The sequence below is a fragment of the Lolium perenne genome, chromosome 7 (assembly GCF_019359855.2).
Source record: "Lolium perenne isolate Kyuss_39 chromosome 7, Kyuss_2.0, whole genome shotgun sequence".
In the NCBI taxonomy this organism is placed as follows: Eukaryota; Viridiplantae; Streptophyta; class Magnoliopsida; order Poales; family Poaceae; genus Lolium; species Lolium perenne.
The window spans coordinates 66,538,649-66,561,303 of record NC_067250.2 but is presented as its reverse complement, the minus strand read 5'-3'; positions in this window follow the sequence as shown (position 1 = coordinate 66,561,303).

Sequence of the window (22,655 nt, the reverse complement as noted above, 5' to 3'; positions counted from 1 at the left end):
CTGACTCAACATAAAGTAAAAGAATGGCCCTTCGCAGAGGGAAGTATTGATTGCTATATTTGTGCTAGAGCTTTGGTTTTGAAAACATAAAGAGAGCATAAAAAGTAAAATTTTGAGAGGTGTTTGTTGTTGTCAACGAATGGTAGTGGGCACTCTAACCCCCTTGCCAGACAAACCTTCAAAGAGCGGCTCCCATCTTATTTTTATTTTTGTGTGGCACTCCTTCCAACCTTTCTTTCACAAACCATGGCTAACCGAATCCTCGGGTGCCTGCCAACAATCTCATACCATGAAGGAGTGCCTTTTTTTATTTTTAGTTTTATTATGATGACACTCCTCCCAACCTTTGCTTACACAAGCCATGGCTAATCGAATCCTGTTGACTGCCAAAACCCACCGGCGGGCAGCGACTGTCAACACGGTAGAGCCGGGAAGAGCCTAGAGCTGCGGCTGGCTGAGACCCCTCCGAGCGACGGCCCGCAATGCTCTTCTGGTCACACGTCCGATGCGAAGTGCAAGGGCGTGCCACCTGACCTATACCTGGTCAGGAAGGTGATGGGATGCCTCGCTTAGTTTCCTGCATGGCATACACGTAAACATTAAATCCGAGCCTCGATCGGCTCTCAGGTTATCCTGTGAATCGGCTCAAAGAGCCGATCCACCCATGATTCGTACGGGGTGCACGAATATATGGTGATCCTGCTTGATCAAGATAAAGCTAATTAGATCTACGACGATTTAGGGTTTTCACCGCATAATCGGATCATCCTACTCCAGGTTGGGCCTCGCGGCCACGCACGGTGATCGTAAGCCGATCCTAAACAAGGCCTAAAAACCAACATGAAGTTGATCCTCGGAACATCCTGTTTAGGGCTTGCGAACGCCACCCTACGTGCCGCTGGATCCTCCACCCCTTTGTAAGGCCTAACTATTGCAGATATTAAACTAATCCTTGCAGAACAAGGAGCAATCGTAACGGATCAGATCTACTAAATAATGATCAATCGTAACTACGTTGCTCGCCATCAAAGACGCTTCAGTACGAGCAACGCATGAACAACGTGGGGCTTGTGCTGCCTAGATCGCAAGATGCGATCTAGGCAGCATGTCGCTTACCTGATAGAAACCCTCGAGATGAAGGAGTTGGCGATGCGCCGAGATTGGTTTGTTTTGGGTTGAACGTGAGTTGTTGTTTATTCCATAAACCCTAGATACATATTTATAGTCCAGGGGACTTTCTAACGTGGGAATATCCCACCGTGTGCGATACAAACTCTAAATCTTGATCTAAGATATAATCTACTATAATTAAAGATACATGGGCAAACTAGCCCAAATCCTCCGTGCAAGGCCGCTTCAGAGATCTTCCACGTGTAGTCTTCCAAGCCCATCTCTCTTACGGCCCACCTCTGGATTCGTCCAAAATCTGGTGATAACACATGCCCCCCTGGTTTTGGAAATAATTTTTCCAAAATCATTATGCCTTCCTTCGTCGGGTCATGTCGTGGCAGAACAGAGCTGTTGCAGTATCCGTTATCATTATGCCCTGTCTTCTCAGCTTCTCTGCAAAATTCGATAGCTCTGGCGTCATCTCCTTGGAAACTGTAATGACATTAAATTCCACCAGGCTCCTCATTATTTAACTGTGCCGATCGATTAGCTTTCTTCATCCCCTTCCTTTGTTCCAGCCATCGGCACCCAAAAAACCCTCTTCTCCCTCAGCCATGTCTTCCTCTTCCTCCTCCTTCTCAAACCTCTTCCCCCAATTCTCGCCGAAGAAGAAGAACGAGGACAAGCCTCATTCCGAGGTGAACCCCCTCTCCTCCGATAATGAGAAGAAAGAAGGAGAAGTAGCGAAGGCCAAGACCTCCCCCTCCACCAAGCTCCCGCCGAAGAAGCGCTCGCGTATGTGGGCGGACAGCGAGGACGAAGATGACGAGGAAGAAGGAGAAGAGGAGGAGGAAGATGAATCTTCCTCTTCCGCCGGGTACCCGCCAACCAAGCGCTTCCGCTCCTGGGCGGACAGCGAGGATGATGATGATGACGAGGAGGAAGAGGCTCCGGCCCCGGGCTGGAGCAGCAGTGACGAGGAGCTCCCTGGGAGCAGCGCCGACGACATCGACGGCGGTGATGACGAGGAGAGCGAGGACTAGTAGAATAGGACTAGTAGTAGCAGCGCACTAGGCACTAGATCCCTCTTTTGAGAGCCATCGGCTCTTTCTTGTAAAGCCGCTCCTCTGAATTAATGAAATCGGTCTTTTGATTCAGCCTTCAATTATTCCAATTTCATTCCTTCCGCCTGTCATGTCAAGACCGATAGCAGCGTATCGGATTTCTCTTCTTTTGGACGCCCATGAAGCCGGACCCCATGTCAGTTAGCTCGTAGGCCAAGAACTTCTCAATTTCAGGCTGCGATTTGGTATCCGACCACAATTTTTCGCAATCCCTTAGCCGATGACTACTCATCGGCTATTTTGAGAATCTAGTCCCTTTCTTCCTTTTGCAGCGACAGGACGGTCCAACTTGCAAAAAACCGACGGCCTCCTATCCCGATCCAGAGGCGATCACAATGCAGGGCCAGTCGATGCGACTTCAATCGGCTCTCCAAAACAGAGCAGCCACCAAGCTAGCTGCCCCCCGAGTCTCAGTCGAGGCAAGAACGGTAATGGATCAGCCGAATGTGCCGCCTATGCAGAGTTAGCCGATTCCAACAAAATCGGCTCCCCAAAGCAGAGAACCTTCAGGGTGAGCTGCCCCCCGAGCTTCTTCAGTCTACTTTTCGCGCCTTGCAGGCCAGGTCGGCTCCTTCCCTGCACTGACCGTTGATGTCGATGTGAACTTTGAGCATATAACCAGCCGGTCTTGGTCTTGTGTGACTGTACTAGTCGATGGCTGCGCATCGGCTTCGCTTCGTGCGAATTTTTTTTTTATTTGGCCGATTTTTCCTTAATCGGCCCCCAATGTTCCACTGCACGCACGTTTGCACATGTTTATCTGCACATGTTCATCTGACTATATGCCCCCCGAGCCGAATCTGCCAAATGACTGCAGATATCGGCTTTCATGGTTAGTCAGGGCACTGCTCTTGCACGTCGGCTTCGCAAAGATTCATGCTGACTTTCATCTGCCGACGTGGCCGCCGCCCAGTGGATCGTTGCTGAACACAAGCAGAATATGTGCAGAGGATAATTTTGGCCGATTGCTGGAATCGGCCTCCACATTGCTTGTTCGATGAAGGTTTTGTAATGTTCCTCCATAAATTTTTTTGGGGCCGATCACAAGGATCAGCCTCGCACGGTTTGCTCATTGGTTTAATCTTGCTACTCGGTCAGGCTGGATAAAACCAACCCAACCTCTGACTTGATGCGCCTGCTGTCGTCCACCTTGAGTGCATCGTAGACTCGTGGAGCGCTAAGCTCTGTCGGCAAGACGAGCACCATGTTTGTGCCAGCCGATGTTTCATCATCGGCTTTCTTTTGCTTGGGACGCCACTCCATTCTCCGTGGACGACCCTCTTCATCCAGGGCTCGCTGAACCTTTGCAGCCAGATCAGGCCGTGCCTTTCTTAACGTATGCAGGTATAACCTTTCGGCTTCCTCCAGGCCGCGCAACCGCTGAACCCTGCGCTTCTGTGAACGGCTAAGTCCGTCAGGGCACCACCTTGGACGGTGGTACCTGTCTTCTTCTTCTTCTAGTCCCTCGTCTTCGGAATCCTCAAGATCTGCCCAACGAGGTGACTCAGCACGTTTGCTCTGTGGCGGGAGAGGCCCTAATCGCTCGAACACAGACACGTTGGCTGCCTCCTTCTTCTTCTTGTTGCATTCTGGGCAATTGCCGATTGTGGGCAATCGGCTCATTCCTGAATCCCAGCAGTGTCTGAAGAAAGGGCAGTCCCAGTGTCTGGCGTTGTCATCTTGCTCCCTTGATGTGTCCGTGGCACGGCGCTCGCACTCCTCCTCATCGCGATCATGCCGACGATGTCTTCTGGCTTCTCTAGCCAGACGATCTCCTTCATCATCATAGTTGGACCGTCGGCGTTGGTCATACTGACTCACATATTTGTCGAGGAGGTGATCAGAGAGAGGTCGTTGATATCTTATGTTCTTCACCTCTCCCTCTGTGACGTAGCGCTTGCCATCATGATGGAGCCGATCGCGTGGAGCGGCCTCCTTTGTGTCCTTGCTATGAGAGCAGCTGCCCTCATCTCCATCTTTGCCAGAGTGGTTTCCAGGTCCTACCATGTTGATACTGAACGAGGGACCTGGCTGGCAACCCTCAGGGTAGGTGACTTCCACCATGTTAACGGCGGGGAAGGGTTGGGTGTCGACCTTCATGGCGTACTGGTTGAAAATTAAACGCCCCTTCTCTATCGCCGCTTGGATGTGCTGACGCCACACCCTGCAGTCGTTGGTGGCATGGGAGAGCGAGTTGTGGAATTTGCAGTACGGCTTTCCGTTTAGCTCTTGCGCCGTGGGGAACTTGAGACCTTCAGGAATCGTCAACTGTTTCTCCTTGAGCAGGAGGTCGAAGATTTGTTCAGTCTTGGTCACGTCAAAATCAAATCCCCTGGGCGGCCCTGGTGGCTTTACCCATTTGCAGGACACGGGGGTTCCTCCCCGAGTCCACTCAGCCACTGCTACTTCTTGGTCTCCCGCAGGAACTTCGTCTTCCTCTGCATCGACCAGGACTACTGCACGCTTGAACTTGTCTTGGTACAGGTCCGGGTGGCGCTGTTCATATGCTGATAGTTTCTGAACCATGTGCGCCAGCGAGGGATAATCTGCTTGGGAGGCCATGTCCTTGAGCTGTGTTGCAAGGCCAGCTACTGCCAACTCGACTGCTTCCTTTTCAGTTATACGAACCGAATAACATCGGTTCCTAAGATTCCTGAAGCGCTGGATGTACTCTGTCACCGTTTCTCCGCGCTTCTGACGTAGTTGTGCTAGATCGGCAATGCTAGACTCGGAAGCTTCTGAATGGTATTGCGTATGGAATTGTTCTTCCAATTGCTTCCAAGACTGGATGGAGTTTGCTGGCAAAGAGGTGTACCATCCAAAAGCCGATCCCGTGAGGGACTGTGAAAAGAGCCTCACGCGTAGCTGATCCGACACTGAAGCCGGTCCTAGTTGCGCCAAATATCGGCCGACGTGCTCGATGGAGCTGGAGCCATCTGATCCACTGAATTTGGAGAAGTCAGGGAGCCGATATTTAGGTGGCAGCGGGATCATCTCGTACTCGTCGGGGTACGGCTTGGAATAGCCGATTGCCCTTCTTTTCGGCACCATGCCGAACTGGTCTCTCAGTATGGTACTGATCTGATCCGCTGTGCTGGCTGCAGGAGTTGCACTCTGAAGACTCGCCGGGGTGGCGTACTTAGCCAGCCATGTTTGCTTTTCCAGCTCTGAGCCAACTGCAGGAGCTGGGCTCTGGAGTTTCGTCGGGGTGGCATACTTAGTTAGCCACGTCTGCTTCTCAAGCTCTGTCGCTGACGTTCCTCCTGTCTTCGCCGGAGTCCCTGATGTTGTGGCCTGGTTTGAGAGTGCCCAGTTGCCACAATCTGGCACATACGTGCACGCGTATCCTTGAGGGATCTCCTTAGGCGCCTCAGCCAAGAACTGGTAGTCACTAGGGTCACCACCGATCTTGTAGACGACGAATGCCGGTGTAGCCGGCACTTCAGCTGGTGCTGCCAACGCATATGGCAGCGGTGGACGGGACTGGAGTGGCAACTCTCCTTGATGCGTCCCGAGAGCTGGTCCTGACGGCGAGTACTGGTGGCTCATGATCTCCTGGATCACGCGCAGAGCGAGACGCTCCAACACGTTGACCAAGTTTTCAGAGTGGCGGTGTAGCGAGTGAGCCACCAAGTAGTTGATCTCCTGCCGCAGGCCCCTGGTGCGTTCCTCCGACGGGGCAGAGAGGTCTATCCCATCGAGTGCACCTTGCGGTGAGAATCCCTTCCATCTGATGCCATGGGAACGGGTTCTCTGAAAAGAGCCGATGAGGTCGGCTTCGAGGGTGACCTTGATCTCGTCGTATCTCTTCTTGAGCTCGTCAGGCAGCTCCTCGTAGGTGACTGGCGTGCCGTCCGCCATCTCAGATGTAGATGGCGATGTGGTTGATGTAGACGATTGTCCCACCGGGCGTGCCAGAATGTGTTGACTGCCAAAACCCACCGGCGGGCAGCGACTGTCAACACGGTAGAGCCGGGAAGAGCCTAGAGCTGCGGCTGGCTGAGACCCCTCCGAGCGACGGCCCGCAATGCTCTTCTGGTCACACGTCCGATGCGAAGTGCAAGGGCGTGCCACCTGACCTATACCTGGTCAGGAAGGTGATGGGGATGCCTCGCTTAGTTTCCTGCATGGCATACACGTAAACATTAAATCCGAGCCTCGATCGGCTCTCAGGTTATCCTGTGAATCGGCTCAAAGAGCCGATCCACCCATGATTCGTACGGGGTGCACGAATATATGGTGATCCTGCTTGATCAAGATAAAGCTAATTAGATCTACGACGATTTAGGGTTTTCACCGCATAATCGGATCATCCTACTCCAGGTTGGGCCTCGCGGCCACGCACGGTGATCGTAAGCCGATCCTAAACAAGGCCTAAAAACCAACATGAAGTTGATCCTCGGAACATCCTGTTTAGGGCTTGCGAACGCCACCCTACGTGCCGCTGGATCCTCCACCCCTTTGTAAGGCCTAACTATTGCAGATATTAAACTAATCCTTGCAGAACAAGGAGCAATCGTAACGGATCAGATCTACTAAATAAAGATCAAGCGGGGTGCCGCCCCCACACCTGAGATAGGTGTGAGGGCGGCTAGACATGCAAGGGTTGCACTACGTAAGCATGTTATACGAAGAACTATGCTAACCCTAACACATCTATGATAACTACGTTGCTCGCCATCAAAGACGCTTCAGTACGAGCAACGCATGAACAACATGGGGCTTGTGCTGCCTAGATCGCAAGATGCGATCTAGGCAGCATGTCGCTTACCTGATAGAAACCCTCGAGATGAAGGAGTTGGCGATGCGCCGAGATTGGTTTGTTTTGGGTTGAACGTGAGTTGTTGTTTATTCCATAAACCCTAGATACATATTTATAGTCCAGGGGACTTTCTAACGTGGGAATATCCCACCGTGTGCGATACAAACTCTAAATCTTGATCTAAGATATAATCTACTATAATTAAAGATACATGGGTAAACTAGCCCAAATCCTCCGTGCAAGGCCGCTTCAGAGATCTTCCACGTGTAGTCTTCCAAGCCCATCTCTCTTACGGCCCACCTCTGGATTCGTCCAAAATCTGGTGATAACAAATCCTTCGGGTGCCGTCCAACAATCACATACCATGGAGGAATGTCTATTTAGTTTAATTAATTTGGGACTGGGAATCCCATTGCCAGCTCTTTTTGCAAAATTATTGGATAAGCGGATGAAGCCACTAGTCCATTGGTGAAAGTTGCCCAACAAGATTGAAAGATAAAACACCGCATACTTCCTCATGGGCTATAAAACATTGACACAAATTGAGAAGCATTTTGAATTGTTTAAAGGTAGCACTCAAGCAATTTACTTTGGAATGGCGGAGAAATACCATGTAGTAGGTAGATATGGTGGACACAAATGGCATAGTGGTTGGCTCAAGGATTTTGGATGCATGAGAAGTATTCCCTCTCGATACAAGGCTTAGGCTAGCAAGGTTGTTTGAAGCAAACACAAGTATGAACCGGTACAAGAAAACTTACATAAGAACATATTGCAAGCATTATAATACTCTACACTGTCTTCCTTGTTGCTCAAACACTTTTACTAGAAAATATCTAGACCTTAAGAGAGACCAATCATGCAAACCAATTTTAACAAGCTCTACAGTAGTTCTCCACTAATAGGTTTAAACTACATGAAAAAACTTAATCATGATCTACTTGAGAGCTCAAAACAATTGCCAAGTGTCAAATTATCCAAGACATTATGAGGCATTTTCTGTTTCCAACCAAATAACCATAAGTATTGTAGCTTCCAACTTTTATCATTGAACATTAAAAGTAAAACGAAGAACAAGTGTTCATATGAAAAAGCGGAGCGTGTCTCTCTCCCAAACAAGGATTGCTAGGATCCGATCTTATTCAAACAAAAACAAAAAATAAAAGCACACAGACGCTCCAAGTAAAGCACATAAGATGTGACCGAATAAAAATATAGTTTCAATAGAAGAAACCTGATAAGTTGATGAAGAAGGGGATGCCTTGGGCATCCCCAAGCTTAGACGCTTGAGTCTTCTTAAATATGCAGGGATGAACCACGGGGGCATCCCCAAGCTTAGACTTTTCACTCTTCTCAATCATATATCATCCTCCTCTCTTGACCCTTGAAAACTTCCTTCACACCAAACTTCTCATAAACTTCATTAGAGGGGTTAGTACTCAAAAAATTTGAATCCACCTTGGTCCTGTAGTGGCACATTGCAAGAACTCAATAAAACATTAGCTACAGCTCTCCACGTCTAGAAAACCTCGCTTAAAGTCCGCAAGAGACAATGCAAAAAACAGAGACATAATCTGCCAAAACAGAACAGCCAGTAAAGACGAATTTTTAATAAATACTTCCGTTGCTCAAATCAGAAAACTCAAAACTAATGAAAGTTGCGTACATATCTGGGGAACACGCACGTAAATTGGCATATTTTTCTGAGTTACCTACAGAGAAAACAGCCCAGATTTGTGACAGATAGTAATCTGTTTCTGCGTAGAAATCCAAATCTAGTATCAACCTTCGATTAGAGGCTTCACTTGGCACAACAATGCAATAAAATAAGATAAGGAGAGGTTGCTACAGTAGTAAACAACTTCCAAGACACAAATATAAAACAAAGTACTGTAGCAAAATAACACATGGGTTATCTCCCAAGAAGTTCTTTCTTTATAGCCATTAAGATGGGCTCAGCAGTTTTAATGATGCACTCGCAAGAAATAAGAGTTGAAGCAAAAGAGAGCATAAAAAGGCAAACTCAAAACACATTTAAGTATAACATGCTTCCTATGCATAGGAATCTTGTACACAAATAAATTCATGAAGAACAAAGTGACAAGCATAAGAAGATAAAACAAGAGTAACTTCAACAATTTCAGCATATAGAGAGGTGTATTAGTACCATGAAAATTTCTACAACCATATTTCCCTCTGTCATAATAATTTTCAGTAGCTTCATGAACAAACTCAACAATATAACTATCACATGCAGCATACTTTTCACGGTTTCCTAACACATAATTTTTATCAACCTCAAAAATAGTGGGATTAAAACTTTCGAACCCACTTTTATCAATAATATAATAAGGTGATTGATCAATCTCAAGAGATATGGGACTCATAGAATAAGTCAAGAACTCTCCAATCCCATTTTCATTAGTAGTACAATTAATATTATCAAGTAACATAGGACCATCATCTAAGGATTTATCATAAACATTTGCTAAGCAAAATTCTTTAGTACCATGCATTTCGACATCAGGCACAAACAAAGCATTATCATAAGATTTATCAAAGTAGCATGGATTATCATAAATAACAGTAGCATAATTATTCTCACAAGTTTTACTCATAGGTGGTATTTCAAGAGAATCCACAGGAACATAACATTCAACCTCTTTCGGTAAGCATGGAGGACAATCAAATAGTGTAAGAGATGAAGAGTTACTCTCATTAGAAGGTTGGCATGGGTAGCTAATCCATTCTTCCTCCTTTTGTTCGTCGCTCTCCTCTTCTTTTTCATCCAATGAGCTTTCAGGTTCATCAATTTCCTCCTCTTTTTCATCCAATGAGCTTTCAGGTTCATCAATTTCTTCTTCCACCGGTTCCTGCAAATTGTGAGTGCATTCTTGTGCATTAATGAGTCTCTCTTTATAATCAATGATATAAGGATTATCACTGAAGCATTCTATGCAACAATTAAGGATAGAAGAGACATAATCTTTAAGGTCCTTGCAAACAACACAAGTTTCATAATTCTCAACCATGAAGGATTTGATCTCAGAAGCTCCCATAAATACGACAAATTGTTCTACCTCTTCGAACCCATAATGAATATAGCAATTCCGATTATAGTTCTTAATTAGAAATTCCTCACTAAAGCCACATTGAAATTTAAGATGTTTAGTATCCTGTTGAGAGCAACAGTTTATATCATGGCGTTTAAGCAAGATTTTAGCAATTGTATTCACTTTTTCTATCATAGCACTCATTACTTCACCAGCTCTTGATTTTCTATAATTATTATAACATTCTATAAGCTCCAAGTAGGTTGTCGGTTCTCCCATAACAGCAGTTTTTAATTTTTTGATTTTTCGAATTTTTATGGATTTTTGGGTATATGAGGAAAATAAAACAAGACAAAAAGAAACTAAGCAAAGTAATACTAGACAGAAATAAACTAAGCACAAATAAACTAGACAAAAGTAAACTAAGCAAAACAAAATAAAACAAAATAAAAACAGAGAGAGAGGTAGAGTGTACTCCCCAGGTGAACTTATGAGTAGAGCTATGCCTCCCCGGCAACGGCGCCAGAAAACAGTCTTGATAACCCACAAGTATAGGGGATCGCGGCAGTCTTCGAGGGAAGTAAAACCCAAATTTATTGATTCGACACAAGGGGAGGTAAAGAATACTTATAAGCCTTAACAACTGAGTTGTCAATTCAGCTGCACCTGAAAAGCACTAGTAACAGGGTGATGTGAAAGTAGCAGTAATATGAGAGCAGTAGTAACAAATACACAAAGCAGTAATAGCAATATGAGAGCAATGGCACCAGAAAATAGTTGATACTACTTCCAATGACATATAGAACGAGTATATAATGATGAGAGATGGACCGGGGTTCCCAGCGATCTACACTAGTGGTAACTCTCCAATAAGTGACAAGTGTTGGGTGAACAAATTACAGTTGGGCAATTGATAGGAATCAAAGCATTAAGACAGAACATCAAGATTATTAATTATGTAGGCATGTTTTCCATATATAGTCGTACGTGCTCGCAATGAGAAACTTGCACAACATCTTTTGTCCTACCAGCCGGTGGCAGCCGGGCCTCAAGGGAAACTACTGGATATTAAGGTACTCCTTTTAATAGAGTACCAGAGCAAAGCATTAACACTCCGTGAAAACATGTGTCCCTCACATCACCGCCATCCCCTCCGGTTGTCCCGATTCTTGTCACTTCGGGGCCTTTGGTTCCGGACAGTGACATGTGCATACAACTTGTAGATACAATCTAAGCAATAAGTATAAAGCTTAAATCTAACATCATGCCACTCGGGCCCTAGTGACAAGCATTAAGCATAACAAGATTGCAGCAACAATAACTTCACAAACTTTATAGATAGACTAATCATAATGTATCATCCATCGGATCCCAACAAACACAACACCGATTACATCAGATGGATCTCAATCATGTAAGGCAGCTCATGAGATCATTGTATTGAAGTACATGGAGGAGAGAATACCAACTAGCTACTGCTAGAACCCGTAGTCCATGGGGGAACTACTCACGGAGCATGATGGAGGCGGTGGCGTTGATGGAGATGGCTTCCGGGGGCACTTCCCCGTCCCGGCAGGGTGCCGGAACAGAGACTTCTGTCCCCCGAATTGGAGTTTCGCGATGGCGGCGGCGCCCCTGGAGTCTTTCTGGAGTTTCGTCAATTGGTACTGTGTTTTTAGGTCGAAAGGGGTTTTATAGGCGAAGAGGCGGCGCAGGAGGGTGCCTGGGGGCTCCTCACCATAGGCTGGCGCGGGCCCAGGCCAGGCCGCGCCGCCTTATGGTGTGGTGGCCCTCTGGCCCCTCTCCGACTCTTCTTCGGTGTTCTGGAGCCTTCCGGGAAAAATAGGAGGTTTGGCGTTGATTTCGTCCAATTCCGAGAATATTGCCCGAACAACCTTTCTGGAACCAAAAACATCAGAAAACAGGAACTGGCACTGTGGCATCTTGTTAATAGGTTAGTTCCGGAAAACGCATAAAAACATTATAAAGTGCAAGCAAAACATGTAAGTATTGTCATAAAACAAGCATGGAACAACAGAAATTATGGATACGTTGGAGACGTATCAATTCTCTCTTAGAAAAGATTTGCAAACGCCAAACGATTCAAAAATCAAATGACTCCAAAAATCCATTTGCATGGAGTTCCTTCATGCGTTCCTTTCTAACATGACCTAAATGGCGGTTCCACAAATAAGTGGAATTCAAATCATTTGCCGTATGGCATTTTAGCGTCAGTGTTATGTATGTGTGTTTCACCATTAAGATTTATAATAACTTATCCATCGTACATGGAGTAATGTCATAATTTGAACAACTCATTGTTTTCATTTGACCAGAGCAAAATAACAATTATTAAGTTCTTTATTATAAATTCTAAGGGCTAGATAGAATGCCAACGACGAACATAATAACACTTTATTTTTGTTCCAGACGTGCATTCCTATCATATTCCTTGTCAGTCACTTAGGCCATTGTATTCTTGTATTGCGTTGTTTTGTATGACACTTCATACCAACTAATATAGTACTAATACCCAAGAATTTCATAGTGTGACTTAACTAGGAATACAACCATAACATGTATATCATTTATATACACCTGAGCTAGACTTTCTAGTCTTTTCTTTTCTTTTTGCCAGAATATCTTTTGCAGTTTCTCTTTTAGGTTTCCTCATTATTCAGAAAAACACTTCAACATCAATAACTTCTAGGTTTGTTGGTCAAATACCAATAACCTTGAGGTTCTTACTTTGAAGTTGATCATCATATGACAAGTGTTCTAGATTTCACTTATTAGTAACTATGATGAACAATTTCACTCATAATTTTATCCATCAATTCATGATAACCTTTTTGAGACCATGTCTGTACATGCTAGGCTCATAAAGTTTAACCTTAGTATTCGCATGTGCAAATCTGGCTTGCATCCGTTGTATGCACACGTAGAATCTATCACACCCGATCATCACGTGATGCTTCGAAACGACGAGTCTTAGCAACGGTGCATACTAAGGATGATAACTTCATGGATATGCGAATATTATTAGTGCCCCAATAGTTGGAGGATTGGGACGCCTGGCGTCTTCAACCTTCATACATTCTCATAAAACTTATGAGTTTATGTAGTCTCACCAAATTATATTCTATCATCTTGCAATAAGGTCTTAGATATCACATATATCTCATACCTTGATTATTTCTGAAAACTAAATTTTCAGCTCCTTACTTTTCAAACAAATTTGAACTTCAAGTTTCATGGAGACAAGATAACTTTAGGTACTAATTGAAACCATAACTCTTTCAAATCAACAATGTGAGGTTTACTAAAAATTTGCAATAGGACTTAATCAATTCTTGATTCTTTAACAATACGGTACCATTTCGTAAAGTTATTTGTCAGATTTAACAGTATTTCTATCTCAATTATAAGACTAACGCATAGTAGTAAACGGATGCCAATACTACAAATTAATTCAAAATACTACTCAGACTATGTTTATGATAATTAGTTCATGTTTTAATCTAATTACTAATGAACTCCCACTTAATACAACATCCCTCATAGTTGTTAAGTGGTACACGATCCAAATCCACTACACCAAAACCGATCATCACGTGAGATGATGTAGCTTCAATGGTGAACATCAACATGTTGATCATATCATCCATATGACTCGTGTTCAACCTTTCGGTTTCCGTTGTCCCGAGGCCATGTCTGTACATGCTAGGCTCGTCAAGCAAACCCAAGTATTCCGCGTGTGCAACATGGCTTACACCCGTTGTATGTGAATCGTTGAATCTATCACATCCGATCATCACGAGATGCTTCGAAACGACGAACTGTTACAACGGTGCATACGAGGGGAGAACACTTTATTATCTTGATATTAATGTGAGGGATCATCTTATAATGCTATCGTCGCGTTCTAAGCAAAATAAGATGCATAAAGGATTAACATCACATGCAATTCATATGTGATATGATATGGCCCTTTTGTCTTTGCGCCTTCGATCTTCATCTCCAAAGCACGGACATGATCTCCATCATCAACGGGCATGATCTCCATCATCGTTGGCGTAGCGTCAAGGTTCATGACGCCGTCTTCATGGTTGTTCACCTCATGTAGCAACTATTACAACTACTTTGAAATACTACTCAACATGAAATTTAAAGACAACCATAAGGCTCCTGCCGGTTGCCACAATAAAATAATGATCATCTCATACATATTCATCATCATATTATGGCCATATCACATCACCAAACCCTGCAAAAACAAGTTAGACGTCTCTAATTTGGTTTGCATATTTTACGTGGTTTAGGGTTTTCGAGTAAGATCTAATCTACCTACGAACATGAACCACAACGGTGATACTAGTGTTGTCAATAGAAGAGTAACTTGAATCTTCACTATAGTAGGAGAGACAGACACCCGCAAAGCCTCTTATGCAATACAAGTTGCATGTCGAACGAGGAACAAGTCTCATGAACGCGGTCATGTAAAGTTAGTCCGGGCCGCTTCATCCCACTATGCCACAAAGATGCAAAGTACTCAAACTAAAGATAACAAGAGCATCAACGCCCACAAAACCATTGTGTTCTACTCGTGCAACCATCTATGCATAGACACGGCTCTGATACCACTGTAGGATAACGTTGCATAGAAAACAAAAAATTTCCTACCGCGAACACGCAATCCAAGCCAAGATGCAATCTAGAAGATGGTAGCAACGAGGGGTTTATCGAGTCTCACCCTTGAAGAGATTACAAAGCCTACAAGAGTAGGCTCTTGTTGCTGCGGTAGACGTTCACTTGCCGCTTGCAAAAGCGCGTAGAAGATCTTGATCACGATCGCTTCCGGCGCCACGAACGGGCAGCACCTCCGTACTCGGTCACACGTTCGGTTGTTGATGAAGACGACGTCCACCTCCCCGTTCCAGCGGGCAGCGGAAGTAGTAGCTCCTCTTGAATCCGACAGCACGACGGCGTGGTGTCGGTGGTGGTGGAGAAATCCGGCGGAGCTTCGCTTAAGCGTGCGGGATGTGGTGGTGGAGAGAGACCGCTAGGGTTTGGGGAGAGAGAGGGGTTGGGCGCCGGCCCTCTAAGGGGTGCGGCCAAGGCTGAGGCTTGAAGTGGTCAGCCCCCTCTCCTATGCCCCTCATTATATAGGTGGAAGCCCCAAGAGTTCTAGTCCAAGTCTTCGAATAAGACCCCAACACTAAAACCTCCCATATGTGGGAAACCTACTCAAGGAGGGAGTCCTACCCAAGGTGGGACTCCCACCTTTCCTTGAGGTGGGTTGGCCGGCCACCCTAGGGGAGTCCACCTTGGACTCCTCCCCTTTAGGCCTTGTTTACTTGTCCGGTATATTTGGGTTTGGAAGGGTAAAATACCGGCCCACGACCGAATCCCGAAAGTTACCCGATGGGCCGTTTACTTCTCTGGTTTTTTTGTGTAACATCCCGGCCCATCCCAGATCTTCCCGACCCGGTAAGCTGCACACTCCGGTATTCTCGTCCACGAGGTCGACCCCGTGTATTGGCTCGTGAAAAGGGGAACGAGGGAGGGAGGCGACGCAACGGCGGCGACAGGCGGCGGGGAAACGCAACGGCGGCGGCGGCGGCGGGGAAAGAACTTGCAGATCAAGACGGCGCCGACGAGATCCTCCTCCGGCGACCGGTATCCGGTGAGTCACCGCGCCCCCTCCCCTTTTCCCCTTCTCCCTAGATAGAGTTTCTTGGTGTCGCCGCCGTCCGCGACGGAGCTCCCGGAGCTCGCGGCTCCGAAGGCCATGGGGTGCGGGCGCAGACGAGAGTTCATGCAGTACATGTCGTGCCCGTCGCATCTATTGTGATGGATGTACTCCAATCTCCAACCGTGCGTTCGTGCGCAAGTGGGGACTCCGTGAGATTTCGTCATGTTTCGGGAAGTACTGGTGCGCCCAATAGCTTATTTCTGCCTCATAGTACTTGGATTGACTAGTTCAGCTAGTAAAGAATTTCATAAAAGTTTGGAGGATTGCAGTTTACATGATTTTTTTTCCTATGAAAGTCAGCTGGACCATAGTTAGCACAGTGGTTCGAATGTAGCATGGTTAGTTTTTCGGTACATATATGTACTGAGTCTGTAAGCACGCATTTTGTAGTTTCTAGTTATGGACTGAGGTGGAAAAAGGTTCAGACTTGTGATACATGTCCATTAGTTACACAGGACCAATTAGAAAGAAAAATGCAGAGGACAAATTTGGATGCATACATTGTTCATCCGATGTGCCATCCAAGTGGTCCAAGGGTCAGATTGTATTTTTTTCTGCTGAGCCTCTATTTTAAAGAGAGATTGAGCCATTAATATGCAGCAAGACTTTGCCAGCAACAAGAATCATGCGACCATTAATTTTCCGAGTTAGCTTATGTGTCCTAGTCAGATAGGAAATGTACATGTATGCCATGTGCACAGGGTGCGGTGCAGTTGGTGACCGTTCTTGTCGAATGGTATTTGTTGGTAACACAATGTTATCTTTTAAAACAAAAAGGGCTAACAGTGTTGTTGAGTTTGTTTGCTGGTTGATATTAACAAGTGTATAAGGATGCTCCCCAAATTGCTATACATTTGAACTATCTGTAAGCTATGTCTATGTATCAGTACTAAGTTTTACCTCTGCGTGTATTTCTAGCTGGAGGTCCTCTTGGCGGCAGCGTGGTTTCCGGCGTTTGGCGGCAAGCGCGCCATGACTTCTAATGTTCTTCAAACTACATGACACTGAGTTTATGGCGGCGGTTGCTCATGTGTTGGGTCGAGCATTTATTTATATGTTTATTCTTGTTCGAGAAAATTGTATGATAAAATTGCATGACACTGAGTTTATGGTGGCGGGTTGCTCATGTGCTGGGTCGAGCATTTATTTATATGTGTGTTCTTGTTTGAGAAAATTGTATGACAAAATTGCATGACACTGGGTTCATGTAAAGACAAAAAATTTAATTTACTGATTGTCCATTATCATCTCTTGGGATGAAAATATTGAGTTTTTATTATCTGAGCTCCATATCCCCTCTCATCCCCAAAACAAAGTAACTAGAGATTGTGGGGAGGATGTGGGGAAATTAGGGGAAATTAGGGGAAAAATGGGGATTGGGTGAAAGGAGGGGTTTCACCCAATCCCCTCTCATCCCCAAACCCCTAGGGGATGAAAATACCTGAGGAGTAAACAAGGCCTTAGGGTTGGCTGGTCATGCAAGGTGGAGTCCCTCCGGGACTCTACTTTCCATGGTGATTTCTTCCGGACTTTTCTAGAACCTTCTAGAACCTGCCATAAATGCACCGGATCATTTCCAAACTTGGAATATGACTTCCTATATATGAATATTATTCTCCGGACCATTCCGGAACTCCTCGTGATGTCCGGGATCTCATCCGGGACTCCGAACAAATATTCAAACTCCATTCCATATTCAAGTTCTACCATTTCAACATCAAACCTTAAGTGTGTCACCCTACGGTTCGCGAACTATGCGGACATGGTTGAGTACTCACTCCGACCAATAACCAATAGCGGGATCTGGAGATCCATAATGGCTCCCACATATTTAATGATGACTTCAATGATCGAATGAACCATTCACATACGATACCAATTCCCTTTGTCACGCGATATTTTACTTGTCTGAGGTTTGATCATCGGTATCACTCTATACCTTGTTCAACCTCGTCTCCTGACAAGTACTCTTTACTCGTACCGTGGTATGTGGTCTCTTATGAACTTATTCATATGCTTGCAAGACATTAGACGACATTCCACCGAGAGGGCCCAGAGTATATCTATCCGTCATCGGGATGGACAAATCCCACTGTTGATCCATATGCCTCAACTCATACTTTCCGGATACTTAATCCCACCTTTATATCCACCCATTTACGCAGTGGCGTTTGGTGTAATCAAAGTACCTTTCCGGTATAAGTGATTTACATGATCTCATGGTCATAAGGACTAGGTAACTGTAATGTCCCAGGTTTAGAGACGATCGAGGGGTAGATTTTAGAAAGGGATGTGCATTGCATTGTAATTTACGGGGAAATTTCGCGCTTTTAAACAAAAACTGCATCGAAGGGGGACAAGTTTCTCTCTCGACACTTTACAGGGTTAGGGTTTCGAGAGTGCGACAAACCTGTTCCTTATTCAACTAAACTAGGGTTTTGAGAAGAGAGTGGAGAGTTTGCATCACAAACTTAAGTTGCATGATTGAATTCTAAACTAAGTTGTATGATTGAATTCAATCCAAATTTGAATTTGAAATTCAAATTCAAACATCAAATGATTATCACATAATTCAAACTTGAGATAATTTCATAAACAATTATCAATAATCAAGATTATAAGTAATACAACAATTATGTAAAGCTCATTAAGGAAAATGGGAGCTTTATTGATAATCACACATTATACATTGTCAATTACAATATTCAGAATTGAAATAAATGAATTATTACAACACATTACACAAATTTGGATAAATAGAAAAAGAAGATAAAAGAAAAGTACAAGTATGAATCTGTCCTAAATACTACAATGTGAATATCATCTAGTATTGAGCTGGAAGATCATCATGTCCATTTGATCAGCATTTTGAACCTGCACATAAACACAACAAACACAACATTATGCCAAGTGGCAATGCCACCTGGCAGGTTAGCAAAAATAATGAATCAGGAGAGGATATGAACAAGGCTGCCGAGCTGATCCATCTCACCACCAAGTTCCAAGCCTGGTGCATAGTATTAGGCTTACACACACACTGCCTGCTCACCAGGCACTGTGCATGGAGCACACCACACACACACAGCTAGTGAGTCACCAAATTGGTGCCAGGCTAAGCTGTCGACCAGAAAAGCAAGGGCCAGCCATATATAAGCTTTTCACAGTCAAAATCCTAGCCATTTGCTTCATCCATCGACAAGCAACAGGGTAAGTCACCAAGAACACCAAGAACAGCTAGAACAAGAAGAACAGCCAGTGCTGTTCAACCTGTCCAAACTCACCACTGAACCAAACCAAGAATCACAAGCCACAAGGAGGAGCAGGGCAAGTCAAGCAAACCACCAGAAGCAAAACCTCTACACCAACACACTATTTCTAGGAGCTGGAGTGAGGTATACATATAATCATGAACAGACCAAATGGTTTTGTTCATTAATTGCACAGGCATGATATCAAGCACACCAAAAGGGTAGGAAGCCCTGTTTGTGTCATCATATGGCTATCTAGTCATTTGGTTCAAGCAAACATAGAAAGAAGCCAGTAGAAATCATCCAGGGAACACTGGTTGTGTCCACACAGGGACACAACCAGAGAAACCCAACATGGATTCAAATCCCTGGCTAGCTACCAAGTTCACTTGACAACCTATAGCTAGCTAAGCCATCAGACAGTTAGACAATCAAGTGTCTACTCATTTTTGTCAACATCAAAAGCATCTGGCAACCAAATATGGTCAGGCCAGTAAGCAACAATCCACCACAGCAAGTCACAGAGAAAGGGGGAGCTACCATGATAGCATCAAGTGGCTGTCAAGGCCACCTCAACCCACAACCAACATTTCCAGCCATCACATCATCACCCAAGGGGGGTTCAGCAAGAGCTAGGGTACCCAACAGATGTTGGCATCCCTCTAGCTCAATCAATTTAACTGTAAGATGATCACAACTGCCAGCAGTTCACATCATTTATCCACTTAGCCAAGCAAAACAACACAGATAAATGAATATACACGAAGTCAATACACCAGAGCTTTGCAAATGATCCAAAGGATCACTGCAAGCATCAACAGATGCTAGAGCAAGCACCAGCACACACCAGGCCAAGCCTGTATGAAGCACAAACAGCACTGGTTGAGCACCAGTGAATCACAGAGAGAAGCACACACTTGCTCACAAGCAAGTAATGATAAATTGATCATCAGAGCATCACTTGCTCTTGCTACAGGTCACCACAACCAAGCATAGCATCAACACATGAACCAGACAATAAGATCAGCCACAGGACATGAACCAATACATCACAGATAATCAAATAAGCTAGATATCAAAGTATCCAGTAGCAGTTCATCATGGGATAGGGCTGTACAGGCACAGCTATGCTCAGTGGAGCATCTCCATGAATTAGAGCACACAGAAAGGCATACCAGAGGCACTGACACTTGCAAATTTGCAAGGATTACACACCATAATCAAGTCAGGGCAAGTAATTGAATACACCTGATGAACTAGCGATAGTAGTATCAAGCACTGAGGCACAGGGACAGTTTCAAGCAAGAAATACAAGCACAAGCAAGCACCTAGCATAGGAAATGTTGCACAGTAGCCATAGTGTAGCAAGGCAAAGATATGCATAGCAGTAGCACAAGCACGGGCACGTATTTAGAAACAATGGCCATGGCCAGGAGAACACAAAGATCAAGCACACACAACAGCAGCCGAGCTAGAGCAGCAGCTAGCCAGAAGGGCAGCTATAGCACGCACACTTGCACAACAAGCAGTAGAGCACGACACAGCATCTCCATGGGGAGAGGCAGGCCAGCCACTTGAGCAGAGCACAGAGACGGAAGAAGAAGGAGGAGAAATGGAGGCGTGTACCTGGGCGGAGCACCACAGCGTGCCACGGCGGCACGGCGGCACGGGTCACCACGGCAGCGCCAAGCCGCGGCCTGGCCTGGCGTCGCTGAGCACAAGCGCCCCAGCACCGCCACGGCAACACCACGACGGCGTCACGGCACCTGATGCGCCGGTGAGCAACGCATCACCGTGCGGGCGAACGCGACGGGGGCGAACGAAGAAGAAGACGAGGTTCAGATCGAGCTGGTGGACCTGATGCGCCGTCGTGTGGCGGTCCAGATCCGCCGCATCTCATCGCCGGAGATGGCCGGAGACGGCCGGAGAATCTCGGCGAAGGCAGCGGCGACCACGTCATCGCCAGAGAGTCGAGGAGGGGGTTAGGGTTTCCGCGTGAGGAGAGAGGAGAGGACGAATGGGCCGACCGAGCCCAAAGGGTGGCTCGGGTGCGACCTAACCCGTTGGGCCACCCTGACAGGTGGGGCCCAGGGGCATTTTTGCCATTTCACAATTCAATTAAAATACATAAATTTGGAAAAGCACAATAAATATATAATAGCTCTAAAAAAATAATTAAAAATATGAAAATCCATCAGCATAAAATTCTCTATCCAAATAAAATATCAAAGAGAATTTTTGAAGATAATTAAGAATAAGCCTTAATTTGATGAATTAAATAATGATTTAAATCACACATATTATTTTCAATAAAGAAAATAAGTCCATTAATGAAATTGGACTATAAAAAAACACCTTGACAATATTTCAAGGTTGTATTTACCCTAAATCAAGTATCTACAAGTTATTCTTAGTATTAACCTCTCACATAAAATAACAACGACATCGGAAGGGGGGAATCAAACCCTAAAACTGGAATCATGCATAATTGCTTCTTTAACCATTGCCCTTATCGGACAATGATGCTATTTTTCAGAGACAGAGGACAAGGGTCAGTCCACACCATCCAACTGCAAAACTTTGCAGTGTTCAGGCAAGTTCATCACTTGCTCATGTCATTCGAGTATTTCTATCAAATTACTTGCAAAGTATTATGGTTATCACTATTGCATAAAAATCAAAACCACTACTTTCATAACTATGAATATGACTATGTGGTGGGCAATGGAACCATGGAATGTGTTGATATGGTGGAGGTTCCATTGCACGGGTTTATATCCATCTAGGATTAAACAACAAATGTCGCCAGTGATTCTTGTGCCGTAATACCCGTGTTAACCATAAGATCCGGAGTGGGACGGAGTAGTCAAAAGTGTTTCCACCTCTCGTTCATCAACGGATGCGCTTACCGTAGCAGTTGTATCTGGCGGAACAACCGGAGGGTGGGGATCCCATTCTAATTCCCCACGGTAAAGCATTGCTTGCCGTAGCAGTTGTGTCTTGCGGAACAACCGGAGGGTGGGGATCCCATTCTAATTCCCCACGGTAATGCGGTCTATGATGGGTTGCAGCTACCGGCGTAGGAGTGTATGGTAGAGCCCAGCACTGTCGTCGTGGTCGGGGTCCACCCTGAAATTACGGGAATAATGGGACCGGCGTGGACCCAGGGTCGGGGCATGCAACAACGGGTGGGTGTTCGAGGTAGCGGAGGAACATGATTGGCTAGACCTTATACCGGGCCTCACACCGAAGGAAGTGTGGACGGGAAAGCTGCCCGGTTGGCACCAAGGTTAAGATCTCTTATGGGTAAAGCAACACACCTCTGCAGAGTGTAAAGAACTGTGTCCTGTCACTCCCTGTTCCGGGATAAGGAACTGCGAACGCGGCCGGAAAGGAGCTCCATGAAGTTCTAGTAAACCGGTGAAGGCTGACGGACATAGCTCTTTGGAATAAAAGCAATCTCTTGAAGAAATGTTTATAAAAACTTGCATTGGTATTAGACTTTCTGGTCTAATATTATAGCTAGAGCATTAAACACCTCTTATCTATAATGAACTTGTTGAGTACGCTCGTACTCATACCACTCTTAAATCCCATGCTTAG